Source organism: Cynocephalus volans, chromosome 3, assembly GCF_027409185.1.
Source record: "Cynocephalus volans isolate mCynVol1 chromosome 3, mCynVol1.pri, whole genome shotgun sequence".
Lineage (NCBI taxonomy): Eukaryota > Metazoa > Chordata > Mammalia > Dermoptera > Cynocephalidae > Cynocephalus > Cynocephalus volans.
The window spans coordinates 141,734,116-141,752,375 of record NC_084462.1 but is presented as its reverse complement, the minus strand read 5'-3'; the positions used below and the strand labels follow the sequence as shown (position 1 = coordinate 141,752,375).

The window sequence follows — 18,260 nt, the reverse complement described above, 5'->3', positions numbered from 1 at the left end:
AAGTTTCTGACTTAGTAGTTTCAGAATGGCCTTGAAAATTCCCCTTGCTAGGCACGGCAACATTTCTCACAGAAGGGACTACTACCGTCGGGAAAATCCCAAAATTTAGAAGTGGGCAAAAGAGATTACCGGGTATCCTTTCAATGGAGTGCTATTTGTGGTCTAACAGGCCCTCCAGGGATTATCTTTGACTTTCTTGTTTTTAATTAGGCCAGTGGTTCTTAAAATGTGGTTCTAGGAGCCCTGGAGAGCCACAAACCTTTTCGGTGTATTTGTGAGTTCAAACTAATTTCATAATAACATTAAGATGTTGTTTGCTATTTTCACTTTCATTCTCTCAACAAGTATATCGTAGAATTTTCCAGAAGCTTTAATACCTATGAAGAAGTCATCACTCAGATGAACATGAAATAGATTTCATTATTGACACTTCATAAATGAATAGTTTTAAAGTTTTCAATTCTAATTACTAATATGATAAATTACACAAAAAAATCTCTATCTATGTGAGGTCTGCAAATATTAATAGGCTTAAAACTGAAACAGAAAAGTTTGCGAACCTGTTGGACCAGACTATTTCACAGCTCTGTAAGGGTAGGAATTAACTTCAAAAAACACAAAGTAATGTAATGGCTCTTGTCCACAGCAAAGCAAATGATTAGTCTGGAAGTGTTTTACATGCCTGTAGAAAAGATAACTAAACATTACATTTTATGGCCCTTTAAGATATTAACCAGTTTTGTATACAATGGCAAATTTATTTCAGCATTTATGATTGTGGACAGATGATAGATAGATAGATAGACAGATAGGCAAACATGTATCTGTTCTTCAAATTTTCTTGTGAAGTGGTCTTAACGTCTCTAACATCTTACCGGTTCCTCATTAATGAGTTAAATAAAACTGTTAGCACGTGTTTATAATTTTGAGAATCTTATTTTTAAACTCTTCGAAAATTATTCTTTAGCACCAGCTATCTACGAATAGATCAGTTTCTGCATATAGGCCATAACACTAATACTAATACAAATTGGAACTAATTAACCAAATTATGTTTTAAAACAAATGTAAGCTATGACAAATGAGTTCTACTAATTCAACAAAACAAACCCAGTCAAGATTCTTTCACTCCTAAGTCTGCTATTTTGTGCTAAATATAGCTGAAAATAAAAAAATGATTTGTCAAAACTTTAGGAAACAAGACTTGATTTCCCATATTTCGTATCAACGTTCTCTTCAAAAGAGTTTGATTCTCACACCCCCTGATGACCACACCCAGCCCAGCCATGACCGGACCACCGCAGGAAATGCCCTGGGCTACTGAGCTGGGCTGTTGGGGGGCCAAGAGCATCAGCCACAACTCTCCAACATCTGCAACCAGCCCAGCGATGACCACTGATCCGCCACCAGAACACCCTGGTCTCCCGAGCCAGGGCAGTGAGTGGCCAAGGACTTCAGCCATACCCCCCTGACATCTGCATTCAGCCCAGCAACAACCAGTCCACCACTGGAAGCCCCATGGTCTCCCCTGCAGGAATGAGGGCAGTGCAGCAGGCCTCAACCATGAATCCTCTCTTTCCTCCTTCTCCCACCCTATTTCCTTCCACCTTCCCCTCTCCCCCTCCTCCCTAACTGCTCTGCAAGAATCTTAGAATGTAAAATAAATAAATAAAAAGAAATAAATTTTAAAAATAGTTTGATTCTAATGAGTTTCTTCAGTTAATATCTTGCATTCTAGAAGCTCTAATCTTTTCTCTATTTATTTAAAAATATTTATTGGAGTAAGAGTGAAATAGTGTCAGTATTTCATTTTACAGATTTTGAAATACCTAAGCCACAGAAAGATGATGTGAATTACCCAATCTTACATGCATCAGGAGAGGCTGGGAGAGAATCTCTTCAGGTTCTCCATTTTCACCTAGTAGAACATTTCTATTTTTCCTCTCTTCCTGTCTCTCTGTTTCTCTGAAGCCAGTCCTTGCATGAATGAGCCTGCGCACACATACACACTCTTGGGAGTATCTCCAAATTACCAAATTACATTATTCTAAAAGGTGTTTTTCTTTTGAATTATTGATTATATTTTTATGCAGTAAGAAACATTTTTTAAAATCTGTGTTTTCATTAAAGCCCTTGCTCTTAAATGCTCACAATCATATAGGTGATGAAACATTGTTTATATATATGAAACATAATTTCAATTAGTCACAAAGCAACCAGTGTTACTCCTCTAAAGTGAGACCAAAACATTCTAAGGCAGGGTTCTGCAAACTATTCTCCATGAGTGAAATCTAGCCCACTACCTGTATTTTGGGTGAAGTTTTACTAGAACTTTATTTACAACCATACCCATGTGCTTACATGCTGTATATGGCTACTTTTGCACTACAATGGCAGAGTTTAGTTGGCAGGGACAACATAATCTACAAAGCCTAAAATACTTAGTAGCTGGCCCTTTACAGAAAAAAATGTGGCATCCTTGTCCTTGGTTCTAAGGATGGGAAATAATAATGATCCTTATTATGCTCTTACCTATCTCAACCCAAGGCTATCTCTAACAGGAAATTTAAATTAGATAACCTCTTCTATTTTCTTTCAATGGCAATCATATAAAACTACTCTCTTAAAACAATTTAAAGTGTTACATTTTAAAAAATAGAATACTCCAATGGTGAGGATTTAAAATATGTATCATGATCATTAAGGACAAAGGGGATGTCTTTGGAGAGCCTACAGATATGAAATAACTAGCAAAGCCCCACTGCAAAAAAGCAATTATTTCATGACCTGAATTTTTAAAATATGGTCATTTTCCAAATCTCAAAACTTAAATATCTTTCCCCTTTAAGAATATTTTTTTCTTTGAAAGAAACTAAAACCTGATTCAACAAAAACACTTAAAGATCTGAGCAAATCCAAACATTACTTAATGAATCTATATGTTACATATTTTCCATAAGAATTTTAACTGAACTAATTCATAAACTATATGTATACAACACTCACAACTCTCAATAATAGGAATCTGGAAAAGCTGACATATTTGCTTTACTACTAAATGTATATACTTCTCTAAATATCTACATACACATGGATCTAACTTTCCTACCTCTAGTGACCACATAATACAAGGCATCGATTATCTTCATTTTAACTAATTTACAGGAAAAAGAGGGATCAGAGAAACATGCAGCCCCATAAATTCCAGACTATGGTAAATTCTTTAGGACAAATAACCCATTTCTTTTCACAAGTAAGTTGCAAGGAAAAATACTGTACGAGATATAGAGAGGTTTAAGGGACATATGAGAAAACTGCTATATACGAACCTTATTTAAATCCTAAGTTGAACAAACTTCTAAAAAGGAGAAAATTTTAAAGCTGACTAGATGTTTGGTGATTTTAAGAAATTAATATACATTAAGTTAGATATGATAATGGCCTGTTCATTTTATTTTTTAAAGAAACCTGGTGTTTTTTTTTAAGATATATGCTAAAATACTAAAATGTTTACAGATGATATTATGTTTAGAACTTACTTTAAAATAATCCCAGAGTTGAGAGAAAGTAGTTTAGGGTAATGATGAAAGATTACTCATGAATTGATCACTGGTGAAGCTGTGGTTACATGGTGGACTCTCAACCTACTTATATTAGTCTCACTGTGTGTGTGAATGTATGTGTTGGAAATTCTCAATAATAAAACTTCTTAATCTTCATTTTCACTCCACTTGAAGTAAGAAAAGTAACAATGGGAAGCAATCGGTCTGAGGGGAAGTTACTTTAGGAAGACAGATTGGGTCCTGAAGTATATTTTTGAGGTGCCATCCATTCTGTTGGTTTTTGAATTTTTTGTTTTCATTTGAATAATCATCAAGAGTACGTTGGCATAATTTGTGTTACCTGGTATGATAAGCAGAACTTTAAATAACATCCCATTACTCCTGTCCACTAAGAATTCCTTCCTCCCTACTCTGAGTATGGGTAGAACCTGTAACTGCAATGACTATCACTCTCATGATAATGTTCCATTTTATGATCAAAGGGAGGTTATCCTGGGTGGGCCTGGCTTAATCAGGTGAGCTCTTCCATATCAGCCTTTTTGCTAGCTGACTGCAAAAAAAGGAAGTCAGAGGGATGTGCTCTGGTTGGCATGGAAGAAAGCAAACATTCACGCTGTGAATTGCCAATGTGATCCACATGGCAATGGAATGTGGGTGGCCTCTAGGAGCTAACAGCAATCCCTGGCCCACAACTCACAGTGCTCAGTCCTAAGGTCATAAGAAAATAAATTCTGCCAACAGCCAGTGAGCTTGGAAGAAGCCCCTGAGCCCCAGATGAGAATCACAGCCTTGGCTGACACTTGGACTTTAGCCTGCTAAGACCCTGAGAAGAGAATCTATCCACGGCATGCCTAGACTTCTGACCTGGTATTGTTTTAAGCCACTAAATTTGTGGTTTATGCAGCAATAAAACTAAATATGCCTGGATAAGCATCTTATAGCCAAATAGCACCAGAGTATCTCAAAGCTTATCTTTGCACATAGGTTTACAATCCCAGGAACCAAGTGAGTACCTAAACATTCAGCAATTTAACTTTTAATGCAGTGTTTCTCAGAGAACCATGAATCCAGACTTGAGAAACCTTGAGCTACATAATCCCTGAGAAATGAAATATTTCTTATCCAACACACACAGTTAGCTTCATAGGCAAGAGTTCATACTTGATTGCTTTTTACAATTATCATGACTTTTATAGCAGAAAAATCCTTCAAAAAAAAAAAATCAAATGGAACAATTTTACAACAAATTGTGACTTAGGCCAAATGTATTACCAAAATGTTAGCTTATCATCATAGCGGGTATAAAGTAGAACAAAGCTTTTTATCCTCTAATACCCTATCTCATGATTAGGAGATATGAGAAAAATATGGGCCAGATTCCACTACAACAAAAATTCCTTTATAACAATGTTTTCCATATCTCAGGTAGTCCATGAATATTAAGGATTAACACAACTATTCTTTGCCCATATTATGCATCTGTTTATTTAGAAGAAAAATTGAGATGTACATGAAGATAACAAATGGAAAACTAATAATATTAATAAGGTCTAATAATTGGTATTGTTAGCACCACGCTCTCCCAAGTGAGCCAATCGGCCATCCTGATATAAGGATCCAAACCCATGGCCTTGGTGTTATCAGCACCACACTCTCCCAAGTGAGACACAGGCTGGCCCTCTAATAATCTGTTTCTAAGTTCTACTTAGTCTGATTATTTTTAGTCTGTCTTTTAAAAAAAATAGCTTCTTTGAGATATAATTCACATACCATAAAATTCATCCACATAAAGTGTACAGTTTAGTGGTTTTTAGTATATTCACGAATTGTATAACCATTACCTCTACTTTTAGAACATTTTCATCATCCCCAAATTTCTCTAGGACTGGAAAATCTTGGCCATCCAAGACTCAAAATCAGCATTCAGGGACAAAAAGAACTGGGGGTAGAAGATTTGACCATAGATATAACAAATATTTAAAAAACTGATCTGGAATTGAAGAGTATTGCTTCCTATAACTAATGTTGTAAACATTCCTCTGGAAAGACAGACATGCTCCAAATAAGCAAAACATGAAACCACTTGCCAGTGAAAGCAAAGAGTCTTTCATTGGGAGAGTCTTCACCTATTGCACAATATAATCTGTTTGTACAAGGTAATCTGTTTATTTCAGAAGCTGAAGACAGAGGATGATCTGAGCTTTATTTAAGTAAAACAAGACTTCTGGATTCCAAAAGAAAAAAATTGGGGATATCTCTAAGAACAAAAAACAGCATTCCAAAATGTTCACACCCAACATTAAAAACATTTTTTACATGACAAATGAATGATATTTTATGGTGTTGCTTTCATGACTTATGGGATAGTCCATTAAATGCCCAGTATATGTTTTCCTAAAAATTAGTCATTTCCTTGCTTCTGCAATAATTGCTAGACATCTGGATCTGAAGTCCTTTTCTTTCTTTCCTTTCTTTCTTTTTTTTTTTTTTTTTTAAACCATTTTATTCTATTTCCCCCTTTGGTCATTATAACTCTGGGCCTAAGATAAGGTTCCCATGGGGATGTAGTGCTGGCACACGGCATAGGATAAGGAAGGAACCTTGCAACCAACAAACCTACCTCGTGTTCATAAAGCCAGGAAACTCTGATAGGAAGCTCACAGAGTTAGAGTTAGCTGAGAAATAACCTAGATCTTTTCTAAGTTGTTTTAGATCCTTTTCTAGAACAGAAGCTAGGAAGAGCATTTACTACATAACTCTCCCACTCACTTTTTATCTCAAGGATGCTCATGGTATTGACAATTTGTGATCAGGTGGTTTCTGTTTTCTTTTCTTTTAGACCATAGGCTAAAATGTAAATTGAATCCTCTCAGGGAAGATTTTTGAGGAAAGGATAACTTCTACAAGTTTCAAGGTTTTTTCAGTTTAACCTGCAAAAATATAATAAAGCTTCATTATTAGATTATTAGAAGCAGTAGGTTCACTGCATTAGAAAGTGCACATTATACCACATGTAAAAGACCTTCCCTTTTCACAAATTCTAAATTAAAAACAAACAAACAAAAAAAAAACCTTTTAAAAATATTCACACCAAAATGAACTTAAAATTTTTAAAAACAAAGCTGGGGCATTTAGCCAGCCAGGCAGCCAGGCCCAGCACACATCTGTGACTATAACCACATTTCCCATGCCCAAGATTTTTTGCTCTTCCCACTTGTTTTCAGTCCTGGCTGAATGTCAGATTACCTGAGCAGTTTAAGAATCCTGGAAATTGGGTCCCAACCCCAGATCTACTAAATCAGCATCCTCAGGCATCTCTTTTTAAAATCAACGATGGAAAATTCTGGTGCCCATTCAGGGTGGAGTACCATGACAGGAGCCCTGGAGAAGAAGCGGGAATGCCCTCAGAAGTCTCACCTATACCTGTGAAAAGAAACTTTGGTTTGTGTTTTAAATGAAACCTTGTGCTTCCCTAAGCATTATCTCTTCATCCGTTGCTCAAGAAAGCTAATTAAAAGCTTACAACATTTCCACTTTGTACACTGAAAATCTTATCAGCGTTTTTCTGAAAGTCAAGGCAAGTTTGAGTGTTGTTAAAACCCAAGTTTCAGAGTCAAGTTTAAATGATATTGTTATTTTGGAGAGAAAAAAAATGAAACATCATTCTGTTAATCTTTTTCAGAGCTCTTCTCACACTATTGATTGGAGATAAGCTGTCATTTTTAAAAGCTAACGGCTTTTATTTTTTTTTCTGGCATTTTGGCCTTTGATGATAATGACAGACCCTCATCCTTCTTATCCATAGATAACATTACTGACCTATCAACATGGGCCATGGGCTTCAAAGATGTTTACCCACTAGTTCGGGTGGGCTTACCCTGACCCAGCATCAGTGCCTCACAGAGTCCCCTGTTGTGACCAAGGACATGTCCTTAAAATGTGGCTGGCCTCCCAGGCTGTGGTCATGGAAGAAAGGAGAAGTGACCCCAAAAGGTCTAATCCACTGACCTTTACTTTGCTCTAACCAACTGCCCAAATAAATAAGAACAGCAGGGTATCTCAGTTTCTCAGATGAATTCTAATTTATCCCTAAATATCCAAGCTTGGTTCAATGTTCAAAGAGTTCAGGCCATCCAAAATCTGTCAAATGGCTCTCAACCTGGTGTGATTTTGTCCCACACTGGGCAATGCCTAGAGACATACTTGGTTATTACAATTGGAGGAGAGTGTGCTGCTGGCTTCTGGTGGGTAGAGACCAGGGATACTGCTAAACATTCTATCGTGCACAGCACAGCCCCTCACAACAAAGAACTATACGGTCCCAAATTTTAATAGTGCTGAGGTTGAGAAACCCTGGATTAGAGTATAAGAGCGGGTCATTTGCTAGCCCACTGCTAGATAAATCTTTGAAGAGACTCCCATCCAAATTTAACTTAGTTTAAAATAGGAATCACAAACTCAATACCTTCAAGGGCCAAAAAGGTAAAGAAATAGCACATAAACTAAGTGGCTATGCATTAGGCACTAGGGTATGCTAAGGTCTGTGACAAATAAGAGTACAAATGCTCATCAAAATATCATTCCATTTTTAAAAATAATACTGTGCTGGCCAAACAAAACATGACAGCTGGCTGCATTCACCCTGTGGACACTTGGTGGTCACATTCTTGTTTAAAGAGATTATCAATTTAAACAGAACTGGATGATCACTGAAAGACACTGTTGAGCTTCATCCCTTATAGCCTATGGAACTTCCTGAGCTATTCAGTTAAGAAGAGGTTGGGGTTCAGGTCTTCGGGGTTTAGCTCTAGCCAAGAGCAGGGTCTCTGGTACATTGTGCCAAGGCAGAGGCCAAGGTTGGAAAATCTGGAGATGAAAAAAAAGAGTTCCCCCTCACTGATCTCCATCTGAGGGAAACCCAGTGGATATTACATCAATATTACACAACACCATGTAAGTGAGGTCATTATTTTAAGATGATACTGTTCTCGCAGAAATTTAAAATTTTTACCCAGAAGATAGCTTATTCTATGTGTTTACACTGTTGCACAGATGAGGAAACAGAGGCCCAGGAAGTTTAAAGGAATTGCCAAGATCAACCAAAACTGAACCTAAAATCAACTACTGTTTCTTTTCCCTCTGTGCAAATGCAGAGCACCAACTGGAAGGTGAAGAGATTTCATTCAAGGTGTCAAACGTTTGTGACTAAACTCCTTACCAAACATAAATAAGTTATACACAGATGTTAAATTTAAACCTACTTGGAATTATGCCCCCTCCTCATCAGAAAAATCATTAACATGTTTGCCCCAAATCCCTGTTTTAAGGTCTCGTTTCCTCATAACGGAAGCCCTAAAAGCAGGTTAAGTCTCTCTAGCCCTCTTTTCAGATTGGGCTGTAGAGAAGAAAACCCAGTCAGCAAATAGACACACAAGAAGGACACCCCAATGTGAGTATGCATGTACGCACACTTTCTCATGGAGGAATTCCCAGCCTGAAAAGACACGATAAACAAAGGCAATCCAGAGGGAAACAAATCATAAGTGAGACCCAATAACTCCCTCTGTTCTCCTCTCCACTTGTTCCATCAGAAAAACAATCTAAGCTTGGGAGAATTAAAATGGAAGCCATCCTCTCCCTGCTGCCACACAGCTTCCTATTCTAAGTGATAGGGTTAAGGAGGAGGACTGGCTTCTTCCCAAAGTCAGTGACTGTGGCTCCCCTTATATGGAAGGTAGTGGACTGGGGCCAGCCATCTCATCTGCCCACAGGGAGGCCATGAAAGCAGGACAGGCAAGTTACAATCCAGGGGATATACTAGGGAAAGGTCAGGTATTGGAAGAAAGGTAACTTCAGTCACAGCCTGAATGTCATAGGCAAGGCAGTTTCTTGCCACAGTTCCTAGAAATTTTGTACTTATAAGTGTCACCTACTCACAGAATCTCAAGCCCTAAATGGGTCATAGAATTTTTCTAGTCCAATCTAATCTCTACTCTTGATTTTTAAAAATACGAAAATACAATAGCAGGCCTGTTCATTTAACCTTCTGAGAACATGCTGCAGTCAGTCTCAGCCACTGGCTTCAATTCCATCATTTATTTATTCCATACCCTCTCTGACTTTTACTACAAATTACCACTGTGTGCTGATCAATGAGGGGGAAAAAAGTACCTCTAATGCAAACATAATTGACACACAAACAAAATAGGAAAAAAACCAGAAATGTTATTGTTTCCTTTACTGCCATCATCCTAAATCAAATAACAGCCCCTAATATTGGATTAACTGTAGCTGCACTTTAAAACAACTTCTAGCTGAATTGCCTTGAACAGAACTGTGTGGCATTTTCTGTATCCACAATTTCACCAACTTTCAAGAGTAGAGAATGCAGCAACATCCTTCAAATGGTTTAGTTTGTCCATTTCATTTTCTCTAAATTCTTAGAATAAGTTTAATACTAAATTCACAGGACTTAGAAGGGCCCTTAATCTAAACCTCTTGTTTCAGAACTCCAGGTTCGAACTTAACTTGTATCTAGACATTTCACTGCTTGGTTTTACCAAATCTCTATGACACAAATACAAATTTAGGACTGGACACATATGAACAATCTATCTCATCTGGGGAATTATGTTGACTGCTATCCATCACTCTTCTTGGGTGCAAATCTGCTGAAGCTTTACAGAACAGTGAAGCCCAGAACAGGCCCTAAAACACACACTGATGACATCTGTCATTCTTCTAAGAAAAAAAGACCAAGGCTATGAGCTTCAGCAAACTTTTAGGAAGCTGCCCCTAGTCCTGATCCAATCTTCACAGGATGACACCTGTCGGAAGCATATAGTTCCTTGGCAAATCACAGGCAAAGCCTTGTCTCTAGCTGAGGATCTGAAGAGACTAAGAATCCTACCATTCATTTTATAATTTGGCACCTTCTTTTGCCACTAGTAGTGATGGCTGTGCACTGATATATCCACAATGCACTGTCTAGTCTCCTTTGTTAGCCAAGAGCATGATCAGTTTAAAAAAACAAAAAGCTGACTAGGATTACAGTTGCACTTTGTGGCTCCAGAACAAGGCGAAGCTAACCCATATCCTTGCCCTGGTTTGTACGTCACTAACAAACTGAGCTTAGCCAACAAGCCCAAATATAAGAACCCACCTCCAAAAACAGATGATGGGTATCTGCACTGCCCCAACAATGCTCAGAGCTAGGATGTGGGTTATCTACTCTTATAAGTCTAAATTTAGAAAGTCCATCAGATGGGCAATGGTTGTCAATTGAAGTACGGGTTTTTGTTTGTTTGTTTTGTTTTGTTTTTACAGAAATGAAAAGGACAAAGATCAGTTTAACAAGTGACCCTAATTGCATGCCTGGCAGAAATACAGGTAACCTTCAACTCCAATCCTGGTGCAATTTATAGAACACAATGAGCTCAGATTATTACTAAAGGTGAATGACATACTTAGGAAACAAAACAAGATAAACTTTTTTAAAAAGCTTCTGAAATCAACGTCTGTTGAATGAATATTATGTTTGAGTAGTCTAATGACAAACAAGCCTTTTGTTTTTATTTTCCCTTCCTGGCAATATTCTATTAAGGCATAGCTTTCCTATTATTTCCCTAAATGACACAGTTTGTTTTAGTCAATTGTCTTCATTAAATATAGTCAAAGTGGCACAATATCTAGTTTTAAGCCAAAAGGAAAAGATCTATTGTGAGTCAGGAAATCACACCAGCTACACTGGAAATTGAACTTGCTTCCCTAGCTTTCCATGTTTAATCCATAATGATGGCTATGGATTAAAAGAATTGCAATTGTTTATGTGGCACCAAATTTGTTCCACTGTAAAAATAAATCAGTCTTTCTTCTGACGTGGGGGGTAAAAGCTTATTTTAATATCTAGAGATATCCAACATTAGATTATATGTTTGACTACTACTCGTTTTCATTATTTTCTTTTCAAAATAGCTTTCACAATTTATGTTAAAAAAAAAAAAAATGGAAAGGAGGGAAGCTGAGAATGTACAGGCCTTCTTAACTCTCAATCCAGGCTTCTGTAGCCCTGTTCTGGGTGAGAAGGCCTTTTACCAGATGTGGGATTCATTCAACCTGGTTAAAAGTTATCTCAATTAAAAAATAGTGTCTAATGTTGGACAGACTCCAAACAGATTTAGAGATGGACTAGAAGAGCATTTCCTTTTTCAAACAATTTGCCCATAATTTACATAGCAAAAAGGAGAGAGTTCAAAAGTTTTGTCACTCAAATACTCAAATGCAACATTTTAAATCTCATGCAACATTTTCTGTTCCAGAATATCAAACTATATGAACCCATTAAGTGAAGAAACAATTTTACTCTCAATCAAACCAGCACTGTCTCAGAATTAAGAGATGCAAAGGAGGCTGTGATTCTCCCAACTCCCAAGATGGAGAGAAAAGAATAACATATAGGAAAATCAGAGGCCAGGCAATAGTATGGTGTGTAAAGAAATAGACTGCCTAGGTCCCTAACCTGGTCTGCCACTTACAGGCTGTGTGACTTGAACTGGGCAAGTTCCTTAGCTTCTCCATGCCTCAGTTTCCTCATCTGTACAGCTGTTGTAAGGAGTCGATGACGTAGCCCACGTAAAGTATCAGGAAGAGCTTGGCAGGAGGTAAGCACCTACCACACACTATTAGTGTCACATTAGTTGTAAGTCTGTGACCAGGCTAAGGGCTCTAATGAGGAGGTGGGGGTGGGAGGTGAAAACTGAGGGATAGACAGGAAAGCTATGCCTATTCCTGAGCTGGATCTGAAAGCACAAGGACAGTTTAGACACTTAAAGGGGTGCACGTTCCAGATGAGGGGAGCCATTACTCCAGAAAGTCACAGATAGGAGGAAGAACCAGGAGTGCTTAAACATCAACAAGGAAAATAAGGGGCCGGCCAGTGGCTCACTTGGGAGAGTGTGGTGCTGATAACACCAAGGCCACAGGTTCGGATCCCTATATAGGGATGGCTGGTTAGCTCACTTGGGAGAGCATGGTGCTGACAACACCAAGTCAAGGGTTAAGATCCGCTTACCAGTCATCCTTAGAAAAAAAAAAAAGGAAAATAAGCTCAGCAGAGCTGAGGGCATATTTGGCAATCCCAGATTAATTGGGGGTGGAGGGAGATGGGGGGAAGCCCTGTACACCTGTTGCTGGGCTCCTGGGATTTAATATTTAAATCATTTTTAATTAATTTATTTATTAATTTATGGCAGCTGGTCAGTACAGAGATCCCAACCCCTGACCCTGGTATTACCAGCAGCATGTTCTCTCAATTGAGCTAACAGCCAGCCCTTTAACTCATTTTTAGACACGCATACTATAAATGTAAACTGTCTCTAAAATTCTCAGTTCTCTGCTCCTGAAACAGTGGAAAAGATACCAGAAGATAAAAAGGTAAACACTACCACCACCACCCCACCCCACCACCCCCGCCCCCACAGAAAGAGTTTGCTGGAGTGGAATGCACGTCACCAAAATGAACTTGTATCTCATCTTCATCTGTCCCTCTTTCTGCAGGGGTACTAATGAAGTGGTGGTTTGGAGGAAAGATGGGTACTTTAGATCCATCCTTCAATTCTATCAGCAGTCTCAGCCACTTAAATAACACAATCTACATAAAAGACAGTACACTTGCTAAGTGAAAGTAACTTCAAGAGAGGTATTCTCCATCCCATCTCACCCCAGCCAGCTCTGACAATCAGACATTACTCCCAAGCATGTACAGAAACTGCACTCCGTACCAATTTCTTAAACAGTACCTGTGCAATCAGTTGCCTCTAAACTGTGAGCTTTCAGGGAAACCACCAAGAACAGATGCTGTGAGTGTTTAACACAGATATTCACTTAGAAGATTTCCTCCATTACCAAGTTAGAAATTGCAATACCAAAATAAGTGACAGTAGTCTACATTCCTCATCCAAAAAGGAAAAATCATAACCCAAAACAGAACTCTCATTTTAGTTGGTGCCTCTTCTAGAGAGAAATTGCTTTGTTTCCTGCAATATAAAGATAGACTTAACACTTGAAAATACCAGAACATGGCACAAAGCCAGGAAGAGCCCCACCGCATTTACAAACTGTGATTATTTGCTGAACAAAACACCTAAGGCTCTCAGTGGTACCAAGCTTTGTGGGAAAGCTTATTTCTTCTGATCCAACAGCTGCAACATTTAAAGTGTTTTCACAGAAGACCTCAAAACTCTCAAGCCAAAGCCACTCTTTATACCATCCCCAAAATATTTACAAAATGAAACACTTTCCATCTTAACTGTTTTGTTTGCAAATACCTTATTTGTCCTAAAGACCACAGTAACAACACTGAAAGCAGCCTTTTAAACAAAGTATCTCAAATAAACCACACACAGATATACACATTCTTAATACCCAGAATGAGTACACAAAGCAAGAACACCAGGATTCAAATTCCTTAGCACCTATTTACTGAACTCCTATAAGCCCCACTCAAGGATGTGACCCACCACGCTCTCTTTATTATCACACCTCCTCACTAATTTATACTTCTGAAAACCCACAGAATCTGACTACTGGATAACAGAATGTCAAACATTGGACAAAGTTCTTTTCTCATATCATACCTGGGACAAGTGATCCTCTTTACAGAACAACTCCACCCCAGATGAGGGGACTATTGTCTTCCAGCTCTTTTGGGAGCCATTCGTGGCCTGGCAAAAGCCTCTAGGTATCTTTGCCTTGGTCTCTCTCCCTACTCTCCTGTCATACACATCCTGGAAACATTTTCTGGGCCCAGGATAATGCAACTGACAGAAATCTAGAAATGCTTGGTTTGGGGTAAGAAAAAAATTCTAAGTAGAAAAAAACAGTCTATTTGTGTGACTGTATTCCAGAAGCAAATAATTGCAAAATTCAAATTTCAAACACATGGAAGGCCATTTATGCCACAAAGGAGTTTTGGTTTATGCTGACAAGAAAGTGTTCAACTGAAAGTGAAAGGGAATAATATCACAATGGATGACAGAATTATCAGTGGAAAGAATACAGACCCTGGATCTCCAATCACAGCTCTGCTATTTAATATTCATTCCACAAATATGCATTAAAGACCTACAAATGAACAAATACTGCTCTAAATGCTGGGGAGACAGAGAAGGACAAGAAGACCCTGCCCTCAAACTACTTATAGTAAACAGATAAATGAAGGAGATTTTCATTTAAGGATAAGTTCTATGACAAAAATAAAGAGTAACAACTTCTGATCGTGTTTCTTCATGGGAATGTAACCACCTACCTAAAACAAGATGATGAAAATTAACCACCTGGTACACAGAATCTGCAAGCATTTATCTGCACACGAATGCACATGCACAGACACTCACATACGCATACCTTCCCCCCCCCACCCAATTGCAACTTCTGTGATAATGCACATTGGTATAAAATGCAAGCAGAGAGGAAACAAAATAAAATAAATAAAAAATAAATAAAATCTTGTATAATTCAATTACACTTAATGCAATAAGCTACAAATTACTGCACTTATCAAAAATCTTTAAAAAAGCAAAACCTAAACAATTCTAAAGCTAAAGTATAATTAGAAGAGTACAGATACTGGGATAATAGTAGTAGTAGTATAAACAGTATTATAAATGGTAATATAGCTCCTGCCTTGCCCACTTTGAAGGGCTGCCGCAAAGAACCAGGTTATTCTTACATACAAGTAAGGCTCCGAGATATTAACCCAATGCCCAGTGTCAGAAGCTGAGTTTAAACTCTCACCTGCAGATAACTTTGAGAAAACAAACGCGCGCGCGCGCGCGCGCACACACACACACACACACACACACACACACACACACACACACACACACACACACACACACACACACACACCAAGTTTTTAGAGTCACAAGATTTTATACCTAGCATCAACTTTAGGAAACCCTCTACACCTCTCTCGTGATGTTACCAATGAGGAGACCGAGGTCTCCCGAGGTAAACAGTTAACTTCTGCGTGGGGTAGGACAGTAATGACAGATCCAGAGCAGGACCCAGAACTCCTAGTTCCCAGCCCTGCGCGCTTCACTCGTAGGGACCTGCACCTCAAGGCTGGCTTTAGATTTTATGAGAAACACAAGGGAAGACAGTGACTTCCAAAATTCAACTTCAGTTATTAATTGCCCTGGTGACCAAGGAGTTCTCTTTATGCAGTATAGGGGAGGGCGCCCTTCTTGAGAAAGCTGCCTCCAACGCTTTTAGCTATGTTGTTAGGAAAATGATGGGAAAATGTTGCAGCTAGCCTGAAAGGGGAAAGAGATCTTTCAAATAGTAATTTTCAGTTTGCCCAAGAAAAAAGGCTTCAAACAGTTACTTTTAGGGAGGGAGGTAGATAAGATATAGGCACGCGGGAGGGAAAGGGGTCTAAGAACTGTGTCCGAGCTATTTACAAGAGAATGGGGAGAGCCCGGGGCTGTGAAAGGGGTGAGGAGGAGAGAGCAGCTGGGCCCAGAGCAAGCATTTGACCACACCCACTGGCCACGCCCTCCCAGCTGCCCACAGAGCCACACCGAATCGAAACAGCAGTGTGAACAGTTAAGATTCCGAAGGCAGGAGTCGCCATGGCAACGGGATTCATCTTGCAAGCAAACTCCGCTTTAATTCACTGGGTCCTGCTTGAACCTCAGGAAAATACCAACTCAAAAGGAGCAAGACAGTCACGAGTGGCATTTGCTCTTGATGCTTCCTGAGGCTGGAGATGGGGGAGGGGGTAATGGAGTGCAGGAATCTATTCCTGAGCCCACTGAAATACTGTGTGGGGACGAGAAACAACACCCCAAACTCAGGCTGTGAGCAATTTAAGAGATCTTAGCAGGGTTTGATGAATGAGTGAGTAAACGAACGAACGAAGGTGCTAGGAAAGAGTAAGGAAAACCAGAGGACTTTAGAGTGCTGGGGCGTCGCGCACGTCTCCAGCCGCAGGGCAAGCCGGTCACAAGCCGATCACACGCAGTTGGCTTTCGGCGCCAGCTGGGTAAACCCGATTATTCAGCCCTCCTGCCCCACAGCGAGCCTTATTAGATTATCCAACGCCCTCCACCCCCCTACTTATTCCCAGCCCAAGGCTCCGGGGCAGGCGCTTCACCTCATCCCAAGTACTCTTTGCCAAGGGAGCGATCAGTGCGGGAGGACTGAGATGCGCCCTCTCGAGAGGGCCGGGAGGCAGGAGCTCTCTGCAGCGCCTCGAACTCTGTCCGCAGGCGCCGCTGGCTCCCCGCGCCGCTGTCCGCCAACTCCCGGCTCCCTCCGCAATGCCCGACTTCCCTCCTCTCTTTTGAGACATTTAGCTCCAACTCTGCCTGAATACAGTCACCCCGTCCCTTTCGAATGGGGCTTGAAGTGAGGGTACCAGGGATGGTAGGGGTTCTACTCGGCCGCGGAAGGGTACACAAGTCCCTTTTTCCCTGTCGCCACCTCCGTGTCCACCGAGCCCGTCTCGGGATTCTCCCTCTCAGAGCCGCCGGGCCAGGAGCTCCCGACCGCTGCTGCAGCGCCCGCAGCCCCAAACCGAAGCCACTACCGCAGCGCCCCAGCCCCAGAGAGCCTGCAGCAAAGCGGCGAGTGGTACCCTGCCGGCTCTCCCTCGGAAAGAAAGGAAGGAGGGACCCCGGTCCTCGGGGGCGCCTTCCTCCGGGCTCGGCTAGCTTTGCGCCGCACTGCAGCCATTTTCCCATCCCCAGCTTGGCAGCCGAAAGCTGTCTCGGTCCCGCTCCCACCCAGACCCAACCTGAAGGACGGGTTTAATATTTACCTACTGGCCCGGGAGCTCCGGGGAGGCAGCGGGAGGGCGCACCGCGAACACAGCGCCCGGCCCGAAGAAGCATGCCCACCCCCGCGCCACCGCGCGGTGCCACTTAATGAATGAGTACGGAGGGCAAGGCAGCGCGTCCCCCTTACCTGAGCAGTCCCTGCATGCTGGAAAGGCGGCTCTGCGCTCCGGGTACAATAGGATCCGGTTAAACAGTTTCCTTCACAGCCGCTCGTAGGTTACCAACTCGCAGGTGACATCACTGTCTCCTCTCCTGATAGGACACAATGTGGCGCCCACTGCGCATGGACTCCCCGGTCCGGCCCGCAGACTTCTGGGAGATGTAGTCCCGACCCGACAGACGGAGCCTTGCTACCGGGGCTTGCAGAACTACACTTCCCGACGCAGTCCTCAGCCTCCCTTTCTCCGCCCCTTGGTTCCGCCCCCGCCAGGACCCGCCCCCTCCCTGCCTTCCAGCCTCGCCGTGTTAGCGGTGGTCGTTCAGAAACTGAGCTGCGGACTGTACGGGCGAGAGGGAGGAGCAGCCTGCGGTCGTGCCCTTTGACTTGGCTTCTATTCCGCTTGACTCGGGCTCCGAGGGGTCCGGGGCTGGTGTGCACCGGTCAGACAGCTTTGACCAACCGGGCTCTCTTGGACACAGCTGGGAAGGAACGATTAAAACTATCTCTGCCTTCCCCACACACAACTAATTCGTGGGATGCACTGGTTTCTGGGTTAAACACGGTCCTGGAATTTCCTCATGTCCCCGAGGATAGGGCAACGCCGGCCCCAAATGGGAGGAATCCCCCTGTACTCCAGCTAGTTTAATTCACCTTTTTCTTTTCTGCCCGTTTAACGGAGACCGGGTGACCAAGCAG

General features: G+C 41.1%; 1 protein-coding gene across 2 annotated transcripts in view; it reads right to left on the bottom strand.

Moving 5' to 3' along the window:
* Nucleotides 1-17,610, bottom strand: part of DAAM1 (dishevelled associated activator of morphogenesis 1) — a 170,281-nt gene extending 152,671 nt beyond the window's left edge. For both annotated transcript variants that reach the window (XM_063089045.1, XM_063089044.1), the window contains exon 1: nt 17,532-17,610. The gene's annotated coding sequence lies outside the window, so the exon portion shown is untranslated. The remainder of the gene's footprint in view (nt 1-17,531) is intronic.
* Between the last annotated feature and the right edge of the window lie 650 nt (nt 17,611-18,260).